The following is a 27752-nucleotide window of genomic DNA, read 5'->3' on the forward strand; positions in this document are numbered from 1 at the left end:
TTTTATTTTGTAAGTAAAAAAACATTGCTTATGAACAATCTGCCTGGTGTACATTATCTACCCTCTACAATTGACCTGATATGTTTTAGTACTCTCAAAACTCAGCTTAATGATCACTTCCTCACAGAGACCTAGACCGATATCAAAGTCAAGGTCTGGGCCCCCTAGAGCTCAAAGAACAACCCAGATTTATATTATATGGAACTTACTAAGTGATGTTTGTTTCCTCTATTAAAATAAATTGCATGAGCGCTGAAACTGTGTTCTCATTTCTATAGTTTATCGCCAGTGCTGTAATTTGCCTGTGCCTAGAACACAGGTGGTGTTTGGTAAACATTCATGGAAAAATGAGTCTTGATAGTGGAATTTCTCTTTCCTTAGCGTCCTCTACTTTCTAAGAGTATGTAGCTATTTCTACCCTTCCACAAAAGCTTGTCCTTTTTTCTGTTATCAGTTTCCTATTTAGAATAAAGAAGCCTGGAAAAGAATTGATGCATTTGAATCAAGACATTGAAAGTACCATGGGCTGTCAGGAAAAACAAAAACAAATCTGTCTTGGAGGAAGTATAACCAGAATGCTTCTTAGAAGAGAGGATGGCGAGACTTCGACTCATGTGCTAGGGGCATGCTATCAAGAGAGACTGGTCTCTGGAAAAGGACATCATGTTTGGTAAAGCAGAGGGCCAATGGAAAAGAGGAAGATCCTCAAGGAGATGGATTGACACAGCAGCTGTAACAATGGATTCAAGCATCGCAACTGGTGTGAGGATGGCACAGGCCTGGGCAATCCTTCGTTCTGTTGTACGTTGAGTCACTATGAATCTGAGCTGACTAAATGACACCTAGCAACAACAACCACATTTCTTATTTTTACCACCTACTGGTTGAACACGTGTACCATGGGAATAGATGGCAGGGTGGCTTTAGCAGTTCTCGGCGTGAAAATGGTCTCTCTTTTTAGCATGTCTACAGGACTTTGATGGACAAAACCATGGTATCTTTTTGCTTTAAAATGTTGCTCTTTACCCTTCTCAGTACTCATCCCCATGAAGGAAACACAGAAGATATGGGTGCTATAGCAAAATATGGTGAAGAAATTAGATGGTGCCTGGCTATCAGGTAAAGTAGCATTCGGTTTCTTAAAGACTTGTCTCCAAACAAGCATCCTTTAAGTGAGATGCCAACTAAATCCACATGGAAGAAGCACATCATCATCAGGCATCAACGGATTGTAATCCATATAATCTGAAGTCAAAGGAGGGATTAGTATCAGAGCCCAAATTGTGAGATCTGGTATGCAGAAGGCTATGGATGACAGTGAGAGTCCAAGATACATTTATGGGAAGTACATAGGAAATATGCCTCTGATGAGCTCCCTCTATGCATAATTGAGGGCTGGGAGGAAAGTGGTTACTAAATAGAGGACACTGGAGAGATGAGTATAGAAGATCAAAGGATAAACCTGACTGGAACAGTTAAAACTGTGTCAATTGATTCCCCCTTCTGATGCATGCTGGACCTGATCCGGTTTTCAACATTTTTTGGTAGTTCTGTTTTGTGTTTTTGTTTGTTCATATTACGGGTTATCTGAGAGGTGTTAAATCATTTGGGGTCACTCTCTTGAAGTTATGCTATATATTTTTTTGTTTATGAAACTGAGGATTGATGAACCTATAGGGAAAGTAGAATAAGGGATTTTGTGGGGTGGGGTACAGGGATTATGGGGTAGGGTAAAAAGGCGATGATGTCAAGGAGTCCAGGAAGATGAAGAACTTTTGGAAAGGGTGGTAGCCATTGTACAATATTGCTTGATGTGATTGAACTATGGAATGGTATGATACATGTATTAACTCCCCATTAATAATAAATTAAACATGAATAAATAAAATGTTGCCTTCTAACCTTGTTCTATGGAAATGTGTCCGTGAGACTCTATGGAGTAGGCTGTACCTCTCTTTATTTAGAAATTGAGATACTCTAACTCTTTTCCCACTATAGATTAATCAGTGAAGGGGACTGTATCTCTGTTGCTGCACCTGAATTGCACCAGATGAGTATTAAGGCCAGATGGATTTAGTGAGCTCTTGAGCCAACTTCTTATTCTATAATAGATGAACAGATTGAAATGCAGAATGATGAAGGAAATTGTGTCAGGCCACAAAGTTTGTCAGTGCCAAAACCCAAACTGGAATCCAGATCTCCTCCTCCTGCTCCTCTTCCTCCTTCTTTAATTACCTTCAGGAATATTTTATAGTTCTCAGTATATAGTCGTGTATAAGCCGAGTTTTTAAGCACAAAAAATGTGCTGAAAAACTGTGGTTCAGATTATACATGGGTCAGTGGTACCCTAGCAAGGTGTAACATCTCACTGCCCCCCGCCCCCCGCAAGGTAACAGGACGAGCGCCTGTTATCTTGCGGGTGATTGCCACCTCTCCGCTGTTCATTCAAAGCCCCGCTGACACTGCAGGGTTTTGAATGTTTGTTTACTCATATCTAACCAATCAGAGCCGTCCTATGACGTGTACCTTCGAATAAGCCTTTTAAAAACCGTGTGCAAAGGATGTGGCATGAATGGATGTCATCTGGTCAAGCCCGACTAACAAAAGGAGGAAATCTCATGAAGCCTGACATAGAGTTAATAGAAAAGTGGGTTCGAAATGCATGGGAAGACATTCCAGAAGACATGGTGTGACGTGCCTGCCAGAAATGTATTAGTAATGCTATGGATGGCAGTAAAGACTGCGGGCTTGTATGAAAATGACAGCAGTGATGGTGATAACAGGGATCTCAGTGAGGATAGCGTCTATGGTGACCTCACACCAGCTGAAGCTCTGCATTGGGATACGGATGATGATGAGGAATCCAGTTTTGAAGGACTTTAACTCTTTACATTTTAGCTTGGTTGCTGATTGAGCTCAGGGAATAGTATTCTTAAGGTATCATTGTTGATACCTTATTGTTTTTGTTGAACCTATTTTCCATTTACTGTGCTGGTTTACTAATGTTAAATGACTTATTGTCCTTTTATTTTAAATAAATATTTAAATACATTACCCCACTGATGTCTCAATTTTTAATTTTATTTTCATTTGTTTTGATTATTGAAACTCACCAATAACTTCTGCATTTTCCACCCTAGGCTTATACTCGAGTCAATCAGTTTTTCTGGTTTCCCAGGTAATAATTAGGTACCTCAGCTTATATGCAGGTAGGCTCATATTCGAGTATATACGGTAAATCTTTCACTTCTTTGGTTAGCTTCACAGTTGCTATTGTATATGGAATGGTTTTCTGTTAAAAATAGTTTTAGCAGTTTTACTGACTGACATACAATCCACACATCAAGTAGGTCAATGGTATGAACATATTAAAAAGAATGGTGCAGCTGCTCCTGACCCAGAAGTTGGCCCAGGAAGGGGTGCCTGCCTGCTCAAGCACCAAGCATGTTCATGGAAGAGTCAATAAAGCACCTCCAGGGGTGGGGAAGAAGTATGCAATCATAATGACAATCAATTTTAGAACATTTTCTTCATTCTTACACTCATCGTTATTAGCTCATTTCCCCCCAAGGTCCCTCACCATAAACCTAAGAAACTATGATCTCTCCCTTTCTCTTCTGTTATTCTTCATTGTATTAGACAACCTTCTAATCACCAGCCCTTGGCTAATACTTGCATTATATGCTGAGAAGGATTAATTTTGGCAAGACTGAAACACACTCTAAGAATTCCTTGGACCCCCGATGTCATCATCCGACTTTATTTATTAATGGTCAAATGCATTCGATGCATGTGGAACTGCAGGAGAAATAGTAGCAGGTAGCAATAGAATTTGTCTTGCATTCCAACACTTGTGGAAAACAAGATCCAATGTTAGCGATTGTCTTTTTATACTTCAGTGAGCTTTTCTGTCAATCTCTTTTCTGCCAACTATCTTTGCTCCGTATTCAGAGTTGTGAGCCAGTAATACAGGTCTGGTTAGTGTTAGGTCTCCATTCTTCTACAACCCTGTGATGGCTCAGGGGAGAGTACGAGAATCAGCTTGGTCTTCTTGAGCCCTTCCCTGGGCTTCTGAGTTGGGATGTAGAGTAATGACTGTCTTGTCTCTGGGTTTGTAGTTCCAGAAAGATAGGAAAGCAGGTGCTGTCTGCGGTGATATTCTAACCAAATAGGGAAGACTTGCTAAAGGAGACAATCATGTTGTATAGAAATTGAGAGATGAAAGGCTAGGAACAGAGCTCCCATTACAGTCTTCAAGTCCTGGTTCCTGCTATCAAAAGATATAGGATCTGGGGTCTTAAAGGCTTGAAGGCAAACAAGCAGCCATCTAGCTCAGAAGCAACAAAGCCCACATGGAAGAAGCACACCAGCCTGTGCGATCACAAGGTGTCAAAGGGATCAGGCATCAGGCATCAAAGAACAAAAAATCATATCATTGTGAATGAGGGGGAGTGTAGATTGGGTACCCAAATCCCACCTGTAGGCAACTGGACACCCCCTTACAGAAGGGTCCTGGAGAGGAGATGAGCCAGTCAGGGTGCAGTGTAGCAATGATGAAACATACAACTTTCCTCTAGTTCATAAATGCTTCCTCCCCTCCATTATCATGATCCCAATTCTACCTTACAAATATGGCTAGACCAGAGGATGTACACTGGTACACATAAGAACTGGAAACACAGGGAATCCAGGACAGATGATCCCTTCAGGACCAGTGGTGAGAGTGGAGATACTGGGAGGGTAAAGGGAAGGTGGGGTAGAAAGGGGGAACCCATTACAAGGATCTACATATAACCTCCTCCCTGGGGGATGGACATCAGAAAAGTGGGTGAAGGGAGACGTTAGACAAAATAATAATAATTTATAAATTATCAAGGTTTCATGAGGGCAGGGCAGCAGGGAGGCAGGGGAAAAATGAGGAGCTGATACCAAGGGCTGAAGTAGAGAGAAAATGTTTTGAGAATGATGATGGCAACAAATGTACAAATGTGCTTGGCATAATGGATGTATGTATGGATTGTAATAAGAGTAATATGAACCCCCAATAAAATTATTTAAAACAAAAAAGAAAGAGTTTCTGTAAAATAAGAGACGTTTTTGTTGTTTTTTTCCTCCCTGATTCAAGTATTTGTAAATCAGGAAGAATCCAAATGAAAGTTCAAAATGTTGTTCTGAAGAGTGATCATTAGCTCTTTGCCTCCAAGGGTGGAGAAAGAATGCAGGAGACATTTGATTGACATTCAACATGCTTTGTAAAACTCACCTATCAAGAATTCTGTTGACGAGAATACTCCACTTTAGTTTGTTTCTTCTGTTTTTTGGCCACATTGAGGATGGTCACTGCAGAATGTTGTAAAGCAGGTGGTCTTGGTCAAAAGTGTGGTCATAGGCCACTTATCCTAAAAAGAAGATGCAAGGATTGTACAGAATATAATCCAAATCTGAAGGAGGGAATGATATCAGAACTTAAATAGAGAACAACTGATTTTTAGAAGGTTATGGATGATATTGGAAGCCCAAAATTCATTTGCAGGATCCACATATATAGTGAATTCCCTCTGACTATGGTGCAGGGATGTAAATAGCCTTGTTAAATAGTAAAGTCAATCAATTACGGCAGGTGTAGTAAGGCTAAAATGTAACATCTAATTTGATCCCCCTTTTAACCCTTTTAAAAGTTATAGAAGTTAAAAAAAAGTGAAGGGAAAATACATGTGGATTAAGCCTTTGATGAATCCCCTCTGAACATAGGCCAGGGATCTGAGTAGATTTATTTTCACACCGAGTGCATTGAAAAGTGGATTATGGCAGATGTAGTTAATTAAAATTCACTACCTTAACATTTGATCTTTTTGACTCATTTTAAAGTACGGCAGGAGAGGAAATGGGGAGCGAATAGAAAGGAGTACAAGAAACAAATTGTTCTAAAATTGATTGCGATAGTGCTTATATAACTTTTCTTGATATGATTGAACTGTTAAATTGTATGATAAATGGATTATATCTCAATAAAATTGTTCACAAATAACATAATAATAAATAAAAAGCTGATGCAAGAAGGGGCCCAGGACAAAAGGCAGTCTAATTCAGATTTATTTCAGTTGCCAAGTACCTCAGTTTTAGAGTGCTCGCTCACTGGCTCTTCTCACATTCTCTTGAGTAAGAATCAAGCCATGAGTCAATATTTCAGTACGATCCTCATGAGTGGGAACTGATTACTCTTTTTTTTTAATTCCCCTACTCTCATATCCTTATCAATTCAACCAAGAAGAACATGTTGTTAGCTATCTCAAGGCCACATGTTTCTGTCCTGCCTATAACCCAAGTCTTAAAAATATCCAGTCATTTTCAACCATGGGATGAGTTAGTATGGCTTAGCACATAATCTACCCCCACTCTGAAAGGTAGCATGAGGTAGTAAAAGGGGCAACAAAGTGAACCTTGGGAGATAATATTCTCATCCAAAATATCTATCTTTTCCTTTTTAGGAGTTCCTTATATGAGTCATTTAACTTCTCTGAGTCTCAGTTGACCAGGCTACTAGAACATGAAGCTTGAACATTGTGATCCTCAGATATCTTCTGGTGCTAGAACTGTATTCTTCTCAAAGAACAACTTAAATTCATCCTCTGTAAATGTTAAGTCAGTCTATTTGTTCTGATACCCAAAGACAATCTGTTCCACCACACTGGTTGTGATTCATCAATTCTAAGAGTAAGCCAGGTGAGGCATCATTAATTATCTTTCAATTAGAAATCGCTGTTCCTGGCAGCAAAGCACAGCCCTGTCCTTCTTGGCAAATTGTTTTTTACCCTTAGGCCTGAGTCCTAGATATGCCAGGGAAAGTAAATCCTTTCTTCTGAAATATTAATTACTGTGAAGCAGCAATTCTGTATTCCAGAGCCCAAGGAAGAAAGAATTTTCCTCATGTTCTCATCTTTCTCTTCAGGCTCCCTTTGACACATCCATCTCCTAGACTAGGAAGAACCAAGGGTTGCTAGGAGACCAGGAGCCTGAGGCAGGAGGTAGTGGCCTTCACTAGATGGAAGAAACTGGGGGGGCTGTAAAGATTATTGTGTAAGCAGAGTAGCAAATACACTTCCTGAAGTCCTGATCTAGTTATAAGAAACTGTGTTACAGTAAAAGTGGAGATGGGGATGAGGAAATAGCGAGAGAGAGAGTTTGATGGGGGGGGGGGGTGAGGGGAAGAAGAGTTTATAGATATGAGGCAGATATCCAAGATCAAGCATCCCAAGAGATCTACAGGAGACTGTGAGGCTAGCAAAGAAGTTGAAAACTTACTGTGCAAAGGAGTGAATATAGGTGTTGGGAGCCGATAGCCATTAAGACCTTGGCCTTAGACACGTAGCAGAAACTTGGCCGCTTTCTAACAGCAAGGCTTTGTTTCCTGCCCAACTTCGCCCCCACATTCCAAGCTACTGCTCAGTAGCATGAGCAGTTGCGATAACTGACCTTGTTACCATTAGTCAAAGTACTGAGCACCCATTGAACTGCAGATATACCATATTAGGAACATAGTGATAAGTTCACCCGGTAAGCCTTAATTTGCATGCGGACGTCACCACGGACGTCTTTGAGTACTGTTGCGCACCCTTTGTACCTTATTAGGAACATGTGGCTGATTGGTTGTTGTACAGTGTGCAGTTGTTACACAGCATGCTTCATTGGAATATGTGCCTCCCACTTCCTTCTCTGTTGTAAATATATACCCTGAGTTTTGGCAAAATAAACGGACTTGATCAGCACTTGTCTTGCCCCACGTCTGTGTCTTTCTTCCATCCAGGTTCGTCGCCCCTCCGGGTCACCGCGTGAGGGTCTCGCTGGACAAGACCCAAACATATAGGAGTCTCTTTTTATTGTAGTAAATACATATGTAACAAAACAATTGCTATTCCAATGTTCTTTGCCTGTACAGTTGAGTGATGTTCATTGTATTATTCATTTTATGTCACCAAAATTTTGGATCCTTTGTATCGCCTAAGTAATGAATTTACTTTCCAAAGTTAGGTATTTTTTTAATTGCATCTGCTGGAAAATGATATCCTACTTTCTTCAGGCCTTACACAGTGTCCAGGTGCCAGCACTGCTAAGACTGTAGAAGTGTCCTTCTTATGCTTCAGCTTGTATCAGAAACATCTCTAGCGGATCCATGTAGGTAGTATCCAAGTGGAGGCAAATACACATAGATTTGAACTGAATAGCAAGAGACTGATCCACTAAAGTTTATTGTTACTGTGGAGCAGGGTCAATTAGACCCTGGTGGGAATCTTCAAAGACACAGGTTCAGACTGCATTAAGGCAAAAGGGTACTGAGATTACTTGGTTATGTGGTTATCAAGGCCCCAGCTTGCTTAACATAGTGTCTAGTACATGATAAGAGCTTAATAAAAATTTGTGATTGGGCTTCCAGCAATATGGCAAACTAAGCAGACACACTATCCATACCCTCAGCAACAAACACAAGAAACAGAAACAAATGATCATCTTAGATCCCTGAGATTCATAGGAAAGTACAGAGAAGTAAAGTGTAGTACTGACTAGGTGAGAGAGGAGACAGCCTGCTGCATTCTTGGCTGACCCGATGGGGAATGGCCATCTTGAATTCTACAAAAAGATGCCGGTAGCTGGGGGTGAGAAAGTCGAGATCTTCCTTTGTTCTCCACACCTTCCTGGTTACCTGAAGTGTGATCGAACCTCACCCTCATCCAGTGACCAGTGGCCAGAGACATCTCCACTGTGTACCCCCTCACCCCTCACAGCTCTTGCTCTATCTGAGGTCTGAACTATCTGGCCAAATCAATAACCCCCCACCTCATGCGGAGCAGATCAGAGTTGGCTGATGCAATTCTCTCCGGACCTTGCACTCAGCCACGCGTATGCTCTACCAGGAACTAGAAGTGCTCCCTTTCCTGGCTAGGGGGCTCAGATCTGCCTGCGTCCACCAATCACCAGCAGCCTTTCTTGCCTGGCTAGGGGTGTGGACCTGCCTGCGTCCACCAATCACTAACAGCCTCCTCTACCTGGCTAGGGGCTCGGAAGTGCCTGCGCCCACCAATCCTGGATGGGCACCTTTGTTTGGCCAGGGACAGAGGTGCCTGCTCCACCAATCCCTGGCAGACACCTCTGCCTAGTCAGGAACCCAGACGTGCCTCTACCTTACAATCCCTGACCACCTTACTAGATACGGGGCCCAGGCCCAGCCCCAGCCCAGCCACGTGTCTCCCGGCAATAAAAAGGTCACTTCTATAGCCTGGGGCGTGACTCCCTCATCCCAGATGTTGAGGACTGTGGGACATCCCCCAGGTGGGGTTGTTTCACTAATAAAGCCTGTTTGCTAAAATTTGACTGATTCGGTTTCTGGCGCCTTTCGGCTACCTTACACGAACCATGGCCTTTGGAGCAAGTCCCTGAGAGAACACTCCTGGGCCTGAAGCGCTTGAATTTCATCTCATCAGACTAGCTGAAAGCACACTGCTAGGTCCCTGGATACCATTATTGGGCAGGAACTTCATCTACAACTGGCTGCCCTGCCCCCAGCTGCCCTTTGGACCCGAAAGAGTTCTTTCTGGGAAAAATTAACACTGATCTCTACTACCATCTGAGCAAGGACTACTTATGGATCAGCTTCCCCAACCCAGGACAACATCTAGATCAGCAGCAACCTCATCTAGGACTGGAGTCCCACCTCCTTGCCCTTCACCCCACACCCTGTGAACAGAGGGTGCCAATCCGTACCAGATGCCTTGCCTCCCCCCGCCCCCGGTTTTCTCCTTTCTTTGTGTTATTTTTCATTTCCTTTGATCTCTCTCCCCTTATTTTCATCCTTTCTATGCTTTCCTCTTCTCTTTTAGTCTTTCTTTTTATTTTCCCTTAGTTTTTCTTTACTATCAATTTCCTCCCCCCTAGTTTTTCTTATTTGATTTTTCATTATTTTTCTCTTTGATGTTTTTAATGAATATTTCTTGTAAATTAGTCGGAGAAGGGTTACATTTCAGACCATAGACTCTGCATTTACCAGTGTAAAACACCAACACCACCCCAGCGCCCTTATGCTATCACATGACCCTTGATTTCACTTCTCTCTCCTATGGACTCCATCCTCCCTTTCACCCACATCAACATCAGCCAACTTTCTAGTCCATTGCTTCCTCTTCCCACCCTTACCTTCCCCCACGCGATAACCTTCAGTCTGTTCCCTTTGGTCTGCAAGTCTTTTGCTTAGTTTTTATTCTTACAGTAATGGCCTCCTATAATATTTTTTCTTTTGTGATTTATTAACCACTCAGAATTGCATTCTCCCTGTCATGAGATGTTTCATCATTGTTTATCAGCCATGCATAGGATTCCATTGTATCTACTTAGCTAAGTTTATTTATCTAATTTTCTACTGATGGGCATTTGGGCAGTTCCCAACTTCTTGCTATTGTGAACAGTGCTACTGTGATGGAGGCGGACATATCTGATCTGCTCTGGCTTCCCCATGGCCACGAGACACAAATCAGACATGCCTGCACACTCCTTCTTTCCATACTTATTCTGACACTGTGAGGTTTCTGGGGTGGTTTACCTTGGTTCTTGTTTCCCAGTGCTGAAAGAATTCCTGCAGCAGAAGCACTTTTGTAAATCCAAGTAATTTTTATGAGGGGAAAGGGAAGTTTCGTACACACTATCTCTGGAAAGCATGCAAGGTAGCACGGGGACTTAGCAAGAGTTTGCATTTGAAGCTGGCCACTTAGGGGGCGCGAAAAAACGCGCGTGGAAGGAATACCCGAACAGGAGTGCAAAGCCAAGTGCACGAAACCCAGAGCAGGAAATCCTCAGAGGCCACGAGAATGCAGCAGAGAGGGCCTGCAGGCACTTAAGCACCTAGCACGTAGGAGAGATTCCCACCTTCCACTTGCAGAGCGCGCCCAAAAGAGCATGCACAGGGCTGCTCTCAGCCTGCTTTTATTCCCTCTGGCTGGGCAGGCATGGCTGAAGGTATTGGCTGAGTTTAGGGGCACCTTTGTGACAGCATGTAGCTGGTGCCTAGTCTGTGTATGTGTGGGCCCAGGTTTCCCTTCACCCAGGCCTAAGTGACTTGGGTCTGAGTAGGCTCAGTTCTGGATTTCCCCATAGGTGTCTAAAGGGTGCCTGATTTCTTTCCAACCCATTTCTTGTGGCCCTGCCAGCCAATTTCCGCTAGCACAGGCTTTTAGGGGAAGACAACCCCCTTTATCCCTAATCTAGCTATCTTTCCATACCAACTGTCCCTCCCACACCACTCTACATCTATTTTGGGTTTAATAATTCATATCTTCAATAGCCACAAAGAACTCACAGCCAAGACTCACAATTAAGGGTTTTATTTGGGAAGTCAATGGGTTACCACAGTCAGGATCAGCAAACAGTAAGGATGCAGTCATTGGTCTCCTTGGCCAGCAGCCAAGTTTTTATCTGGTCTTCAGTCTCTCAGCCACAGTATCCCTTGACCTTTGCCTCCATGGGCCAGAAAGGCAGCCCACCGGTTGCTCTGTCCCACAGTTTCTAGTGTTGGGCCAGAAGAGGAAAAGGTACCCCATAATCACAGTGCTGCTCTTCTGAGTCCCTGTGCCAAAATCGCTGACGCATCTGGTCTTGGCCGTCCCCACTACTTCAGGCAGAGACCTTGAATTTGCTCTTCCAAGGTTCTTTGGGGTTTCTTTCTTTCTGCTGCTTCAAAGATGGCTCATCCTTACAGCCAGAGGAGTGGCAGATCAATCCCCTCTATTTGCCTTCACACCGTCTTGGCACCCAATCATTTGATAGAAGTTACAGAACTTGGGTGGATGAGCCATGGTAAGAAATTGCACTCCGCCACAGCTGCTGTAAACACAGGAATAGGTACGGGTCTGTTCATGCGATAAAGGTTGCTTCTTAGGGGATATATTCAGTGAGGGTATGGCTGGGGCATCTGTAATTGCTATTCCAGTTGTGTGCGGCATTGTCATCTTGTTTTCCACAATGATTATCCACATTTACAGATGCACCAGCAGTGTAGAGGAGTCCGATCGCTCTGCACCCTCCCAGCACTTGTTGGTTTATGTGTTTGTTTGTTTTTAAAGATTATTGCGGGCTCTGACAGCTCTTATAACAAACCATAAATCCATCTATTCTATCAAGCATGTTTGTATGTTAGTTGCCATCATTCTTCTCAAAACATTTTCTTTCTACTTGAGCCCTTGGTATCCTCACCTTATTTTTCCCCTCCCTCCCCACCTCTCCTCCCTCATGAACCCTTGATAATTCATAAATTATTATTATTTTGTCACATCCTACTGTCCAACGTCACCCCTCACCCACTCCTTTGCTGCCCATCCACCAGGGTAGGGGCTATATGTAGATCCTTGTAATTGGTTCCCCCTTTCTACCCCACCTTTCCTCCACCCTCCCAGTATTGCCACTCTCACCACTGGTCCTGAAGGGATAATCTGTTCCAGATTCCCTGTGTTTCCAGTTCCTATCTGTACCAGTGCACATCCTCTGGTCTAGCCTTTACCCACTTTTAAATTTTTCTAATTTTTTTTCTTATTGAGGTGTTATAGAGTTCAATAGATTTTAGCGATCAGTCTCTTGTTCAGAGTGTAGTTGCTCGAAATTTCCCCATAGTCTATGGATTTTCTCTTTACTCCTTTGAAGACATCTCTTTTTACTCATTTGAAGGTATCTTTTTATAGATACAAATATCTTGTTTTTATAGGCCCCTTCATCTATGGTATGTGCTTTCTTCATTAGATTTGATAGTATGTATATACTCTACAGTGAGGTCCTTACGTTTGTTCCTATGTTTTCATTGGTGATATTTGTAGCTCTGGGATTTACATTTAGGTCTCTGATTTATCGTGCGTTCATTTTTGTACACGGGTAAGCTATGGGTCCTGATTTTTTTTTTTTGCAGATGGAAATCCAATTTTGCAAGCACCATTTGTTGAAGAGCCCATTTATTTCCCATGAATATTTTTGGGCTTTTGTTGGAGATCAGTTGTCTTAGGTAAATGACTTTATTTCTGGGTTTCTGTATCGATTGTTGTTTCAGTACCAGACTATTTTGACTACTGTGGTTATGTAATAGGTTTTGAGACTAGGTAGGGAGAAGCCTCCTATTTTCTTCTTATTCCCAAGGAATCTTTTGGTTATTCTAGCTCTTTCTCCTCTCAAAATGCAGCTGGTAATTAGGTTTTCCAATTCTTTAAAGAATGGATTTGGGATCTGGATTGGAACTACATTGCATTTATAGATTGCTTTCGGCAGCACTAATATTTTCACCAAATTAATCCTTCCTATCCACGAAAATGGAATAATCTTACACCTATATAGATATCTTTTGGTTTCTTGTAGTAGTGTTCAGTAGTTTTCTTTGTATAAGTATTTTCCCTAATTCATTTATTTCACTCTAATCTTTACAATTTCTTATCTCCTGGTGGTTAAAATAGTTTTTCTTGAGCCCTTTGTATCAGCTCCTCATTTTTCCCCTCCTTCCCTGCACACCCTCCCACCCCCCATGAACCCTTGATAATGTGTCTGATGTGTCCCTTCACCCACTTTTCTCCTGGTGGTTAAATTTCCTTTAGTTGCTTTTGTTGGTTGTAGAAGATGCTGACATGTCCAATCAGACCATGGGCTGTGCAACCCCCCACAATCCTGAGACGATGGTGCCATGACCTGACGCCAGAAGGCATCACCTTCGAAGATCCAGGATACAGTCAGGTCACTTCAAAACCACCAGCTACTCCACAGGAGAAAGATGAAACTTTCTATTTTTATAAAGATTTACCATCTCACAAGCTCACAGGGGTGTTTCTTCTCTCATCTATAGGGTCACCGAGACAGAATTGACTCAATGGTAGAGAATTTGTCTTTGTTTTCTGAGTGACAGAACAGATATATGCACACTCATAGTCATTACAGTACTATATACAATATCAAAAAGATGGTGTAGGCTAGTGAATTATTTAATGTTTCTATATTAGTTATAGTATCCCACAGTAAGAGGAGGTGGGGGAGATACTGAGAGAATTCACTTTTGATTGTTTGTTAACAGGATCCATTGTACTCCTATCCAGCTGTGTCTAAAAGAGGCTACATTAGAAGTGAGAGGGGAGGAATCTCATTACCAGCAAGAGCCAGGAGTGGAGTGGCTCTGGGAGCCGGGATCCCTGTGTGATGAATCTCCTGATCCAGGAGTCAGCTTTGACCCCAGAGGAGGGTCAAAGGAGCAGCAGCAGCAGAACCTGGAACCAGAGCATCAGGCAGACCAGTGGTCTTTTTATCCTCCAGAGAAAGTCAAGTCGAGTGCTTTGGGCAGGAAGCTGGCTTATGGAGTGGGGTGCCTCTGGGCTTTTAGATCAGGGTGCTGGGTTGCCGACACGTGGAGCTGGGGCTGAGTGCCTTTGGGTTCAGGCTTCCAGTAGCGTGCTCTGTGGGCATTTGTTTGTGGTGCTCACAGAATTGTGTACGCCATACTGGCTGAGCAACAATGTCCTGAGCATTTCTCACATGAATTGTACACCTGAATGATAACCTGTTAACTCTCTAAATAAGGGCCATACTTGTGAACATCATCTGTGCCCATAATAAACCCCATACTCATGAGTATTGTCTGTGGCCATTGCAATCAATTATAGGCCCTAGCTGATTTTTTCAGACCTAACTGGTATTTCTTATCACATCATAGGCATTTGAAAGTTGGACACTGTAAGACTCAATTGATGCATTAGAATTATAGTGCTTGTGAAGAATGTTGAAAGTGTCAGGGACTGCTAAAAGCAAGGTTGGAAGAAATACAACCAGAATGCTCCTTAGAAGCAAGGAGACCAAGACTTGTCTGATACACTTTGGACACGTTATCACAAAAGACCAGTCCGTGGGAAAGGGCACCCTGTTAGGTGTAGTAGAGGGGCAGCAAAACAGAGGAAGACTCTCGACAAGATGGATTGACACTGTGAGTGCAACAGTGCGTTCAGACATCAGAACAATCATGGGGATGAGGCAGGACCAGGTGGGGGTTTGTTCAATTGGTCTCTGAGTTGGAACCTATTTGCCAGCACCTAATCACAACACCTGAAGAGCGGGGTGTGCTTGTGAGAGACAGAGCAGAAGGAAACGACCTGAATGCCCATTACTGGAAAAATGGATAAATAAACTTGGATACATACACGTCGTGGAATACTATGCAATGTTTATGAATAATGATGAATCTATAAAACACCTTCTAACACGAATGAACTGGGGGACATTATGCTGAGTGAAATTAATAAGTCACAAAAGGATACACATATGAGCAGTAGTATAAAAAGTTAAGACGGATTCACATGAAAAGAACCATTCTTTGATGGTTTCCAGGAATGTGAGAAAGGGAGGGGAGGGAACTCATGGGCTGGAGAGAAGACAAAAAATGATGGAGGCAGGGGAAGACACTGGGAGGTTTGCAAGAGTTAAAAGCAACATGCCAGGAAGGTTATATTCCCAACCTTGTAATGGTGATGATCCAGGAGTAATTTCTGGGATAGACATGCAGGCTGAACAAGTATAGAAGAGAATTGGAGAATGCTTATAAGTATACATAGATTTGGTACAAATAGAGGATATCTGTATATGTGTATTTATCTTAGTTACATATGTGTCCATGAATGTGACAGAGCATACAGAGGACAAAGTTATGACTAGTTCTCAGACATAAACACCTCGAGGGAGCGAGGTAGTCAGCCCTCGGGCTCAGGACCAGAGTCTCAGGGGACACTAAGGTCACAAAGACACTGTTCGACATTCCACATTGGCAGGGAGCCGGTAGAGTCTTAAAATCCCATAAGCAGCCACCTAAGGACTAACTATTGGTTTCTCCCCCTCCAGAATTCAGAGGACAGAGTGACAGAAACCAAAAGACACAGGGGAACAATTAGTCCAGTGGGCTAATGGACCAAATAAACATTAGCCCCCACAGTTGTAGGTTCAGAAGAAGTAGCTCATACCACTTACCACTGCCTGCTCTCCAAAGGATCACATTAGAAGGCCCTGAAAATGGGGAGAGAACAATGGGGAACAAAACCTAAAATCATTAAAGCAAGCCGACTGATCAGAGACTGGTGGGACTCACAAGACGCTTAGTCACCTTTTGTTAGGTAGCTAGCATCAGGGATGGGATGTCCATTGACGCATGCCCAGGAGAGCCAGCATAGGACAAAGCTGGATTTTCCCGCAGGTGGGCGTGGATGGGTGTTACACCTGGAGCAGCCCACCTGGGCCAGGTGATTGCAATTCAGCCAATGGGAGCAACCTGGGGTCGTTCACTATGCTGCCCCGGGAATCCTTGAAAAGGCAGGAACCGGCAGGGAGAGGGGGCTTGTCTGGTCTGGTCTGGTCTGGTTTGGTCGTCTTGTTTCAGAGGGAACTTGGGAGAGAAATCTTTGCGTGACCCTGAGCAGTCTTCTGCCAGGCCGCACGGTCAAAAGGAATCCTATGGGTGCCGCGTAAAACCTGAAGCTTCTTTTAACTCTCATTAAATTCACTTGGATCACGAGCTTCGGCGTGAAATCTTTCTCGTGGGGAGCCAAGGACCGAGGCTGAAATTTAGCCTGGAGAGAGAGACCTGACACTTTCAGTTCTGGAACTGAAATCAGCCCGTTTTAGACTAATCATCCATTTAAGATCAAAGGGGCAGCAGCATTTGCTCAAGGACAAAGTTCAGAGGGTTAGGAAAGGAGGAGGGATGGAAACAGGGACTACAGGGAGGGAGAGGGATAAGTGAGGGGATATTGAGGGAATTGCAAAGGATAAGTTGAAACAAAGAATAAGTTGAGAATGAATTTTTAAATGTCAAGCTATGATCTGCTCCGTAAACTATCTAGCTCACAATAAAAAGTTCAAAAAGCCACCAGCAACAAAAACAGACCAGTCTAACAGGTCAGATAGAGATGGGGGTTACTCCCCAAACCGGCCCTTTATGTCTGGAACGGAACTCACCCCGGTGACTCCGTTTTCAGTCAAACAAAAAACAGGTGTACTGGGAGCAAAATAACACCAGGGAGCCATGCACACTTTAGAATAGCAAGTCATTTGAGATGAAAAGGGCAATATTTAGTTAAGGACAAGCCCAGAGGACTAGGAGAGAAAGAGGACTGGAGGTAGGAGGTAGGAGGCAGGAGGCAGAGGGAGGAAGTGAGATAAATGAGATTACGTAGAAGGGGCTACAAGAATAACACGCATTGTGTATGGCCTCATCTGTCAACCACCCAACTCACAATAAAAATATTTGAAAGTGATATGATTATTATTATCCTGATTAATAGAGGGATATGATTTTTCATCTTCTTACTCCACATCCATGGTTTTACTTCAGTAATTATTTTGAAGTTATTATGAATAAAGCTGCATTCAAAGTTGGCCTTCTCTTCTTTTACTTTATTTTTTGATGTTCCAGGAATTTTATTAAGATGACAAATATAGGGAAACTGCTTGATTTGTCCTTTTTAAAAAAGTTTATAACAGTTTTATTTATTTTTTTAAACATTTTATTAGGGGTTCATACAACTCTTATCACAATCCATACATATACATACATCAATTATATAAAGCACATCCGTACATTCTTTGCCCTAATCATTTTCAAAGCATTTGCTCTCCACTTAAGCCCTTTGCATCAGGCCCTCTTTTTTTCACCCCCTCCCTCCACACTCCCCCTCCCTCATGAGCCCTTGATAATTTATAGATTGTTATTTTGTCATATCTTGCCCTATCCGGAGTCTCCCTTCTCCCCCTTCTCTGCTGTCCCTCTCCCAGGGAGGAGGTCACATGTGGATCCTTGTAATCGGTTTCCCCTTTCCAGCCCACTCACCCTCCACTCTCCCAGCCTCGCCCCTCACACCCCTGGTCCTGAAGGTATTTTACTATTTCTTTAGGAGCCGTGGTGGTGGTGAGGGTTAGGTCCTGGGCCGCTAATTGAAAACTGGAGGTCTGAGTTCACCGAGAAACACCTCAGAAGGTGCCTGGTGATTGATTCTTGTAATAGCAACCCTTGAAAGACCTTACCGAGCACTGTTCTCCTTGTAAACACATAGAATTCCCTAGCAATTGTTCCTGGTCCTGGTCCCAGTCTAAAAGGCTTGTGGTACCATTTCTGTCCACATGTGAGTTACAGACAGCATTACAAACACTGGTCAACAGTGACAATCCACTCCAACTTTTGCCCACACAATCCAAACCTGACACACCAAAAATATCTGACTCAAAAGTATGTACCATATGCTATCACGTTTCACCAGGAAAAAAGCCTACCTCTTTTCGTTCCTGGCCTTAGATTATTGTTTAATAGTGTATGCATGTGTATTGTAGCATGTGGTCTACTCCGGGGCCAATGCATTTTAGCACGGGCAACACAGCAGCTCTAATGAGCTCATTGTTTCCCTGACCTTGGCTTCTGGTGTATACACAGCTGCCTGCACCAGAGGTAATGGCTTGCAGCAGCAGCTCATGCTGCAACAGCCTAGCAACAAATTCTGCATTAGAAGGAATCACATCCTTGAATGATGTAATGTTTCCGGATGTGTGGTGGTTGGGTCACATGAGGCCTGACATCATCTAGAGGTGGGCACTTCTGGGAATGCTGCCACTAGTCATTTTGCCAGGCAGACAGGGAGCATATCTTGTTCAGGAGGCAGAAGCAAACACAAAGCACAGCAAAATGAAAACTAGACTCCAGCTTCAAACCACTGAGTAGTCAAATCACAAGGGGAGCAAAGAGACTCTAGCCTCGCATGCCTCAGCTTTCAGACACATTTTAAGCAAAAAGACCTTGGCAGCTTTGTCCGGTTCAGCTTCTGCCTCAGAGGGAGATTATATCTAAAACTTCAAAGTGTGTAAACGTCTCCAGGTGACTGGTGGTGCGTGACCTACTTTGGTAAGTGGCTCTAATGTCACTACCTGTGGGGCAATGGCCCTCAGCTAAACTGGCCTGATGTAGGCGGTAGGGGGAAGTGGGAAGTTTGCCTGTGTCCTTTCCAGCAGTCATTCCTATGCACTCTAGGTAGAAAGCCAAATATACCCAAGCATATGGTAGAGCAAATGGGACAGAGGAATGTAAACTTCTTAGCCATAACCAAACATGTGAGAAAAAGAGTCACTGGGCCTGTGTGTGCTAAACCATAGATGTGGAGGCATGCAGGTCAATTGGCAGAACATGGTCTATGAAGAGCATTGCTTCCATTCTACTTTGGAAAGTAGCAACTAAAACAACAACAATAATAAAATGTCTTATCAAAATTCCTGGTCAAACAAGACAAGGGCCAAGATTTAAATGCTTTTAGTTTCCACCTGTTTATAACAAACACTATGATACGGACTTTTCTAATCTGTCTTTTATTCAGAAAAGGCTATGAAAGAAGCTTCATTGACAATATACAATTCTGTTCAGCTCTTAGACTGACAGACTGCACTCTGCTCTTGGACTCACACTTTGTGGTGTTTTTTAATGTAACACTCTATGCTGTAAAAATAACTTTCCGCTGTATCCCATCCTGGAGTCTCTAGGTGGTACAAATAGTTAATGCCCTTGGTTGCTAAGTGAAAGGCCGAAGGGTTGATACGATTCAGAGGTACCTCCAAGAAAGACCTGGTTATCTACTTCCAAAATATCATTCACTGGAATTCAGTTCTGCTTTGAGCTACCTGGAGTCGCCAGGAGTCAAAGTCAACTTGAGTGGACAATCTTCTCACTTTCTGGTACTGTGCCCTCAAACATGCATCATCTTCCAAATTCATATTTCTGTGTGCATCATTAGTAACGTTAGCAAGTCAATAATCATCGATCTTTTACTAAGCATCAGTATTAGGTACAGTATTAATAAGATTGACATGATTCTTCTCTTCATGGAAATTCCACATAAAACCCTAGGAAAAGCATGGGGTTTGATGATGACCCACTACAAAGGGAGTTTGATCTAATCTAGTTTAGAAGTTTCTCTGGGGAAGACATGTTTAGGTTGAATTCTGAAGAGTGAGAGGAGCTACCTCAGCAGGCAGGAGTTGGAATTGTTGATGAAAATCAAGGATTGCAGCCTTCAACATGGATTACAACTCAATGTAAAGAAGACCAAAATCCTTACCAATGGACCAATAGGTGACATCATGATAAATGGAGAAAAGATCGACATTGTCAACAATTCTGTCTCGGTTGGATTCATAATCAGTGCTCCTGGAAACAGCAGTCAAGAGATTACACAACACACTGTGTTGGGTAAATCTACTACCCAAGACCTCTTTAAAACCTTGAAAAGCAAGGGTATGACTTTGAGGCCCAGAGTGTGCCTCACCCAAGCCATAGCATTTTCAATTGCCTCATATGCACATGAAAGTTGACCACTGAATACAGAAGAATGAAGAGGAACCCATGCATTTGAATTGGGATGCTGGTGAAGCATACTGAAGGTACCGTGGATTGCAGCAGGGACAAAACAAACCTGTCTTGGAAGAAGTGTAATCAGAATGCTCCTTAGCAACTAGGATGCTGAGACTTTGTGTCACATATTTTGGACACGTTATCAGAAGAGACCTGTCCCTGGAACAGCACATCATGCTGGGTGAACTAGAGGGACAGCAAGGAAGAGAAAGAGCCCTGACCAAATGGATGGAAACAGTGGACGCAACACTGGGCTCGAACTGAGCAGTGATTGTGAGGTTGGAGCAGGACTGAGCAGTCTTGTTCGATTGTGCATAAGTTCACTATGAGTCAGGACCAACTTGCTGGCATCTAGCAGCAACTACGTACACATGCACCAAAAATACAGTCGAAAGTTGAAAACAAATCAATTAATTTTTTTTAGTTCTAGATAAATGGAAGGAGCTTGTATGGATTCACCTTCCAATACTACAAAACTATAAAACTGCCCCCCCCCAAATATTAGTCAAACCTTTCAGTGATTGAACAATAGACACTAAAGGGCTATTATCCTTGAGAGAGGGAAGCACAGAGAACAACCTCCACATTCACCCTGGTTGTCTGCCTGGGGACCCTTTCCAAAATGTGGCCTGGGATGATAAGCCAGCAAGTTGAGCAAACAGAAAATGATGTTCATGGAATATAAATTAGCTGAGGTTTGGGGTATGAGGGGACGTTGATCAGGATACCAGGGAGGAGAAGTGCACACAGAGAAAGACCCAGAAATCTTCAAAGGAGTCCTTTTGACTATTTAGTCAAACACTAACTGCGTGAGGAGACTTCTGGGGGCTTGTGGGAGTATAAACTGACTGGATATTTTGGAGATTGTTCAGTGCTGAAGAGACATTTGAACCTTAATCAGCTAGAGTGGCAAGACCTCAGTACTCTGGATATGTAGGTGGCACTATAGAAATGCTCCGCTTTAGGGGGAGGATTAATACTGAGGTAAACAAAGTGCCCACAGGATAAAGCTAAATCATCAGTTAACTGTCCATTAGAATACAAATTATCATTCCTAAAATAACACAACACAAACTGCTGTAGGATCGACACAGTCTAGCTTACAAGAGAAATTGCTCATAAGTAAAGAGACAAGAAAGTATGAAACACAATAGATCGATTTTTCAACAGACAGAAGCCAGAGGTGGAGTAATTGCTGGCATTTGCAAAGACTTAAACCAGCTCCTGCAAGTGTGCTCAAGGGTCTAAAAGGAAATGCACATAATGAGTGATCAGATGGGTAATTTCAGCAAAGACATAGACACAAGCCAAAGAACCAAGTGGAAATTTTGGGCCTGAAAAGTAAACTATCTGAAGTGAAAAGTTTATCAACTAGCCATCAAAATAATATGGCCACTGAAGAAGGGGGGGGGAAGAAATCAATGAACTTGAAAACAGATCACTAGGAATGCCCCAAACTGAAGCACAGAGCTGAAAAATGACTAAAAACACCAATGAACAGTTCTCAGTCACTTGTGAGAAAACATCAAGTGGAATTAGACTGGGATTATATGGGAAACTATGGTGGAGTACCAGACAGAGGAGAGAGAAAAATATATTGGCAAAAAATATTTTGAAAAGACCCACATTTGCTTAAAACTGTCAGGCTAGAAATCCAAGAAGTTCCATTAATGTCAGGTAGGACAAACACCAAGAAAACCTCACTTAACCTTAAAGTAAAGGTAATCTTCAAAGCAGCTAGAGATAGGGAAAAGAAGTGTTATATTCAGGGGAGCAATGATAAAAAGGACCGCTGAACCTCTCTTCAGAACTAAGACAAGTCAGAGGACAATTGAATGACATCTATAAAGTACTGACAAAACCAAGCTTTAAGTCTAGAATTCTATATCAAGAGAAAAATATGCTTCAAGTTGAATACAAAATGTATTTCCAAAACATAACTGAGAGACTTTGACACTAGCAAACCTTTAAAATGTCAACATAGGTTCTTCATACTGAAGGGAAATGATACAAGAGTAAAATACAAACCTGTATGAAAGAAGGAGAAGTGTTGGAGACAGCCAGTATGTAGGTTAACATCACAATAAGCACAAACCCTTTTGTCTTTCATTGAAGAGGGAACAAACTGTTTAAAGGGAGTATAATAACAATATATTGCTAAGATTCTAATAAACAAAGAAGTATAATTTTTACAATAATATCACAAAGGACAGGAAGAGCTAACTGAACTTATATTGTTCTTAGGCTATTACATTATAGGTGAATGCAAGGTGAATAAAAATAAAATAAAATAAAGAAGATAAAAGAATAATAAAAAACCACTGCTACACAGTTGGTTACAAGTCATAGTAAACCTACAAAGGATTTCTGAGTCTATAACTTTTCCTCCTGCAGAGCCTCTGGTGGGCTGGATGCACCATATCTGAAGGCACCACTCTGCTCACTCACGGCCATTGGGTTGATTCTGATTCATAGTGACCCTATAGGTCAGGGTAGAACTACCCCTGTGAGTTTCTGATACTGTACTCTTTACGGGAGTAGAAAGCCTCGTCTTTCTCCCGACAGCACCTTAAAGACAATAGAGATAAAATTGAATACCAAAAGTACTCAAATATTCCAATAGATGGCAGGAAAGGAAGCAAAAAGGACAGAGAGCAGATAGGACAAATATATATAAATAACAAGATGGAAAGCCAGCCATAACAATACTTATATTAGCATAAATAGACTAAAAAGAGGCCTGGTGGTGTAGTCCTTAAGTAAGGCCAATGGTTCAAAGCCAGCAGGGGGTCAATGGGGGAAAGATGAGGCTGGCTGCCCCAGTAAAGAGTTACAGTCTCCGAAACCCTAAGGAGCCGTTCTATTCTGTCCCACAGGATCACTATGAGCCAGAATCAACCCAATGGCAGTAGGTCAAGTGAACTAAACTCATTTAAAGGCAAAGATTGCCAGACTGGATCAAAATCAAGGTCCCACATGATGTGTTCATAAAAGATACATTTTAAAATAAAAAGACACAGATCATAAGTTAAAAATAAAACACAAATAAATAGAATAAAGCTAAATATAGACAAAATAAACTGAATACAAACATGACTATACTAAATAGAAAAAGAATACAAAATAAAAAAATCCAACAAAATAAAAAAATCCAACAAAATAAAAGGAGCAACCCAAGAAGTTTGCTCATCCAGGGAAAGAAAATGGAATAAAATGGTGCAAGAAATAATATGGCAACTTTCCTTAGACTGGAAGAATGTGAATCGCCAGATAAAAAGAGTCCACAAATACTCCCTACAATTAAAGAAGAGGCAAGCAAAGCAAAACTAGCGCCAACATTTAGAATGATAAAACATTCTGAATATTTCCAGAGAGAAAAATAGGGTATGTGCACATCTAGATGACATCTATCTATCTTTCTATCTATCTATCTATCTATCTATCTATCTATCTATCTATCTATCTATCTATCTATCTGCTATCTATTCTGCAATTAAAAAGGCAGCAGACTTAACAATCATATCATTGGAAAGAGAAAAAGACGCAGTACTTTGAAAAGCCAAAGAAAAGTGAACGTCAGTCTACAATTCTACTCCTTTTCAAAAATCTCCTGGAAGATGTGCATCACCCACACAAGGTAGCAAACCAGTGTTCCCCAGAGTGGGTGATACTTCCCCCTAAGAAGTAGATCCCCACACTTTATCCTGGATTATGGGCCATAGTAGAAAAGCTTTTAATTGCCAGGGTGCACTGAGCAATTCCACCCCACCCCTCCCAGAAAGCAGGTGGTAGATCAAATATGCTTGGGAACCTATGGAGTCAATGAAGTTAAGGATAAAGCAGAAAATCTAACACAGAGACAAGAGGAAGGATGTTCCTAGGATGGTGGAACTAGAACTCTGGAGTTTCAAACTGAACATCCAACTGAGAATAATCAGTTCAGGTTGGATGGCGGGGAGAGCACAACAGAAGGTATATCACTTGGAATGAAAATGGATCTAACATAGTACTTAGTACTTAATATTTTTAAACAGGAAACAAGACTGTTTTATAAGACTGACTCGCAAGGTTTCTTTTGCAGTTAGTAATGAGCATGCAACTTAATTCCTGTCAACAAATGGAAGCTGCATTCTGGGGCATTCTAGAGACACTGTGTTGTCCTGTGAAAAATCAAAGCTAGTCTGTCGCGCTCACCCTGTTGTCTCCACTCTTTCCTCCGGATACCTGAGGACAGGTGGCAATAGCGGCTGTGAGAGCAAAAGCCAAACAATAAGGATTTTGTAACATCAGATGAAAGATCTGGAACATGAATGACGTGGCAGTTGACAGAAACAGTGTTCCCCAAAGTGGGATAGGGATTCAGAACACTTTAGATGGAACTGTCCTCAGACAAAGGAGTCCTGCCTGGTGGTGTCGTGGTTAAACCCTCAGCTGGTGACTGAAAGGTCAGCAGGTTACACTCACCAGCCCCTGTTCAGTAGAAAGATGTGGCCGTCTACTTCCATAAATGAAAAATCACAGCCTTAGAAACCTACGGGAAGTTCATTATAGTCTATCCCACAGGGTTACTATGAGATAAAATAAACTCAACAGCAATATACAGACAAAGCACTGCACAGACAGAATTATGTAAAACAATATATATATTTTTAAAGTCAGTCATTTTCACTATCTGCTTTTCTGTGCTAAAATCACTGACTTAACACACAATAGCCCATGCTTGCTAATGCCTTTGTCTTCAAACTACCCTTCATAATCATTTTTCATAAATCCAAAATATTTTGATACCATGAGGAAAAAAAATGGAGCTCTACAAAGAAGAATGCTTTGATAATTATTGCCTAACCAACTAGTATAGCACAAAGGGAAAGATGAGGTAAGGTGAAATATAATTTTCACATGATACTATTACCTTCAAGAAAGATCCAAGATAACTATTTTATAAAACATAATCCTGCTTCCCAATACTGAATTACAAAAAATATACCCTCTTACCTCATAAAACTGGTCATTCATTTCAAGTTCCTTCATCCTCTTTTTCTCTTGTCTCAAAAAGCTTTTGAAAATGGATGAGCTGAGACATATTGCTCATCTCCCCTGGCCTTTATGGGGCTCTCTTATCTAATTTGTAACCCCAGGCTGTGGGGAATTGGGTGTCCCTCCCCAATCAGATTTCATGAAACAGCAAGAGCTTTTCAGGGAAGGTCGGACAGTTCAAATTGCTGAGGCAGGAACAAAGCTTCAACCTCCAGGGTTCCAGATGTAGGTGGATTCTGTCCACGGAGAAAGATATATAATGAAACTGTGGGAGCTGATGACAGTTTTAATTATTCACAATGTCCTTTACTTAGTAAAATTATCCATGAAAATACCAACAATGGGCCAGGCAGCACAGTACCTCCTTTAGACGGACTTTTTTTTCAGAAAAAGATCCTTTTTCAAAAAGTGCTTCTCAATCGACTTGCATCACCAACTCTTTGGTTAATAGTCTTATTAGGTTTGGTTCTCTAAGGAACAAAACCAGCAAGGTTTATATATATATATATATATATATATATATATATATATATATATATATATATAGAGAGAGAGAGAGAGAGAGAGAAATGTATATCAAGACAATGTCTCACAAAGCTGGAGTAGGCAAGTTTTAATCCATAGGTCAGCTGCTAAGCTGGAAGCTTCTCCTAACTCATCTAACTGAAGCAGTAACATAAGTTTGGCAGGAAGATGATAGGCTTGTGGCTACAGAGGTGAATGAGTCCTGGGTTGGCAGGTAAGATGGCAGGCTGCTGGCCACTCCAAAAATAGGTAGGCCACAGGCTATTGGTTCAAGTCCAAAGAACCAGAGGTCAGAGAATGTAAGATCCAGATCCGGCCAAAAAATGAAGAAAGATTTTCCATTGTTCACTTATATTGATTGGAAGCAGACCACACCCATGAGGAAACTTCCTTTCAATTGATTGGATCAGGGTTGTGATCTACGTAAAAGTCTCGCATCCTATTCTAATCTTCTTATGAGTGATGAACTTCTCATAGCAGTACCTATTATGAGGATGAATACGTTGTTTTAGTTCCCATCATGGGGGTTATTAGATCTTAACTGCCAACCGGACCCAGCAAAGTTGACACAAAAGTTTAACTATTATAGCTGAGCATATTAACCATCTGTACCACTAAAGACCTTCACTGTTGCTGTTATAATACATATTATCATTTGCTTTCGAGACATGGATGAAGTTACACATCTTATAAGAGCATTTGAGAATTCCCCTTACCTTATATCTGTCCTGAAAATGATCTTTTAGAAACCTTGGACACGTGGTTATTTATTTTAATGATGCTTTATGACTCAGGCTATTGGAGGAAGCCCAAGGCCTATAGAAACATATTCCAGTAAAATCCATTGTCGAAGAGGAGAGGCACTGGAAATGACTAGCTTTCACTGATACTTAGACTAAAGAAAAAAAAACATGAATTCTGTTCAAGATAAAGTATCTTTGGATTGCCAGTGAGACACCCAAGTGACCATAGTCAATATATTAGAGTATCTTTTAGATGCTCTGTTTACAACTCAGTAGAGATGTAGGAGAGATAAATGGAACATTAAGAACAACTAATGTAAGTAGACAAAGTCATAAATATAGATTAGATCACTCAAGGAGAGTTCAGAATGTGTAAATGGATGAATATGGCATCTTGGAGGAATAGAAACATTTAAGAGGTTGAAATGGAAGAATAAGTTAAAGACATTTTGTGTAAGTTGCCAAAAAGGTAGAAAGAAAACTCAGAGAGAACACTGAGTCATAGATGCTAAGTAGGAGACTTTCAGAAACAAGGGAATAGTTAGCAAGTCTCTCCAAAAATATATCAATGTTAGTGATTGGGGTGGGGTTTTAATGATAATACTTCATATTTTGAAACCAAGTATTATGGATTGAATCCTATACCCTCAAAATGTATGGTGGTTGTAGAGGATCATAAAAAGGGAGAAAGACCTTCAATGAGACGGATTGACACAGCTGCTACCCTAATCGATGGCACCTAAGAAGAAGAACAACTAACATACCTGTGGGTAGGAGGGCCCAAGTGACATTTTGGGCTAGATATTGGGCTTCTAACTGCAAGGTTGGTGGTTCAAACCCACCAGCCACAACCTGGGAGAAAAATGAGGCTGCTCCCATAAAATTTTATTATCTGTAAGACTGCCTATAGTATCACTGTGTTAGAATTAACTCGAAAATGGATTTTATACCTATGGTTATAAACTCATTTGGAAATAGATTTCTTTGTTACTTAATGTAGTGGTATTATGCAAACAGCT

At 41.7% G+C, this 27752-nt stretch overlaps 1 pseudogene; it reads left to right on the plus strand.

The window, feature by feature from the left end:
* Positions 1-27752, plus strand: part of LOC142439914 (BLOC-1-related complex subunit 6-like) — a 58565-nt pseudogene that overhangs the window by 25550 nt on the left and 5263 nt on the right.

The sequence above is a fragment of the Tenrec ecaudatus genome, chromosome 1 (assembly GCF_050624435.1).
Source record: "Tenrec ecaudatus isolate mTenEca1 chromosome 1, mTenEca1.hap1, whole genome shotgun sequence".
In the NCBI taxonomy this organism is placed as follows: domain Eukaryota; kingdom Metazoa; phylum Chordata; class Mammalia; order Afrosoricida; family Tenrecidae; genus Tenrec; species Tenrec ecaudatus.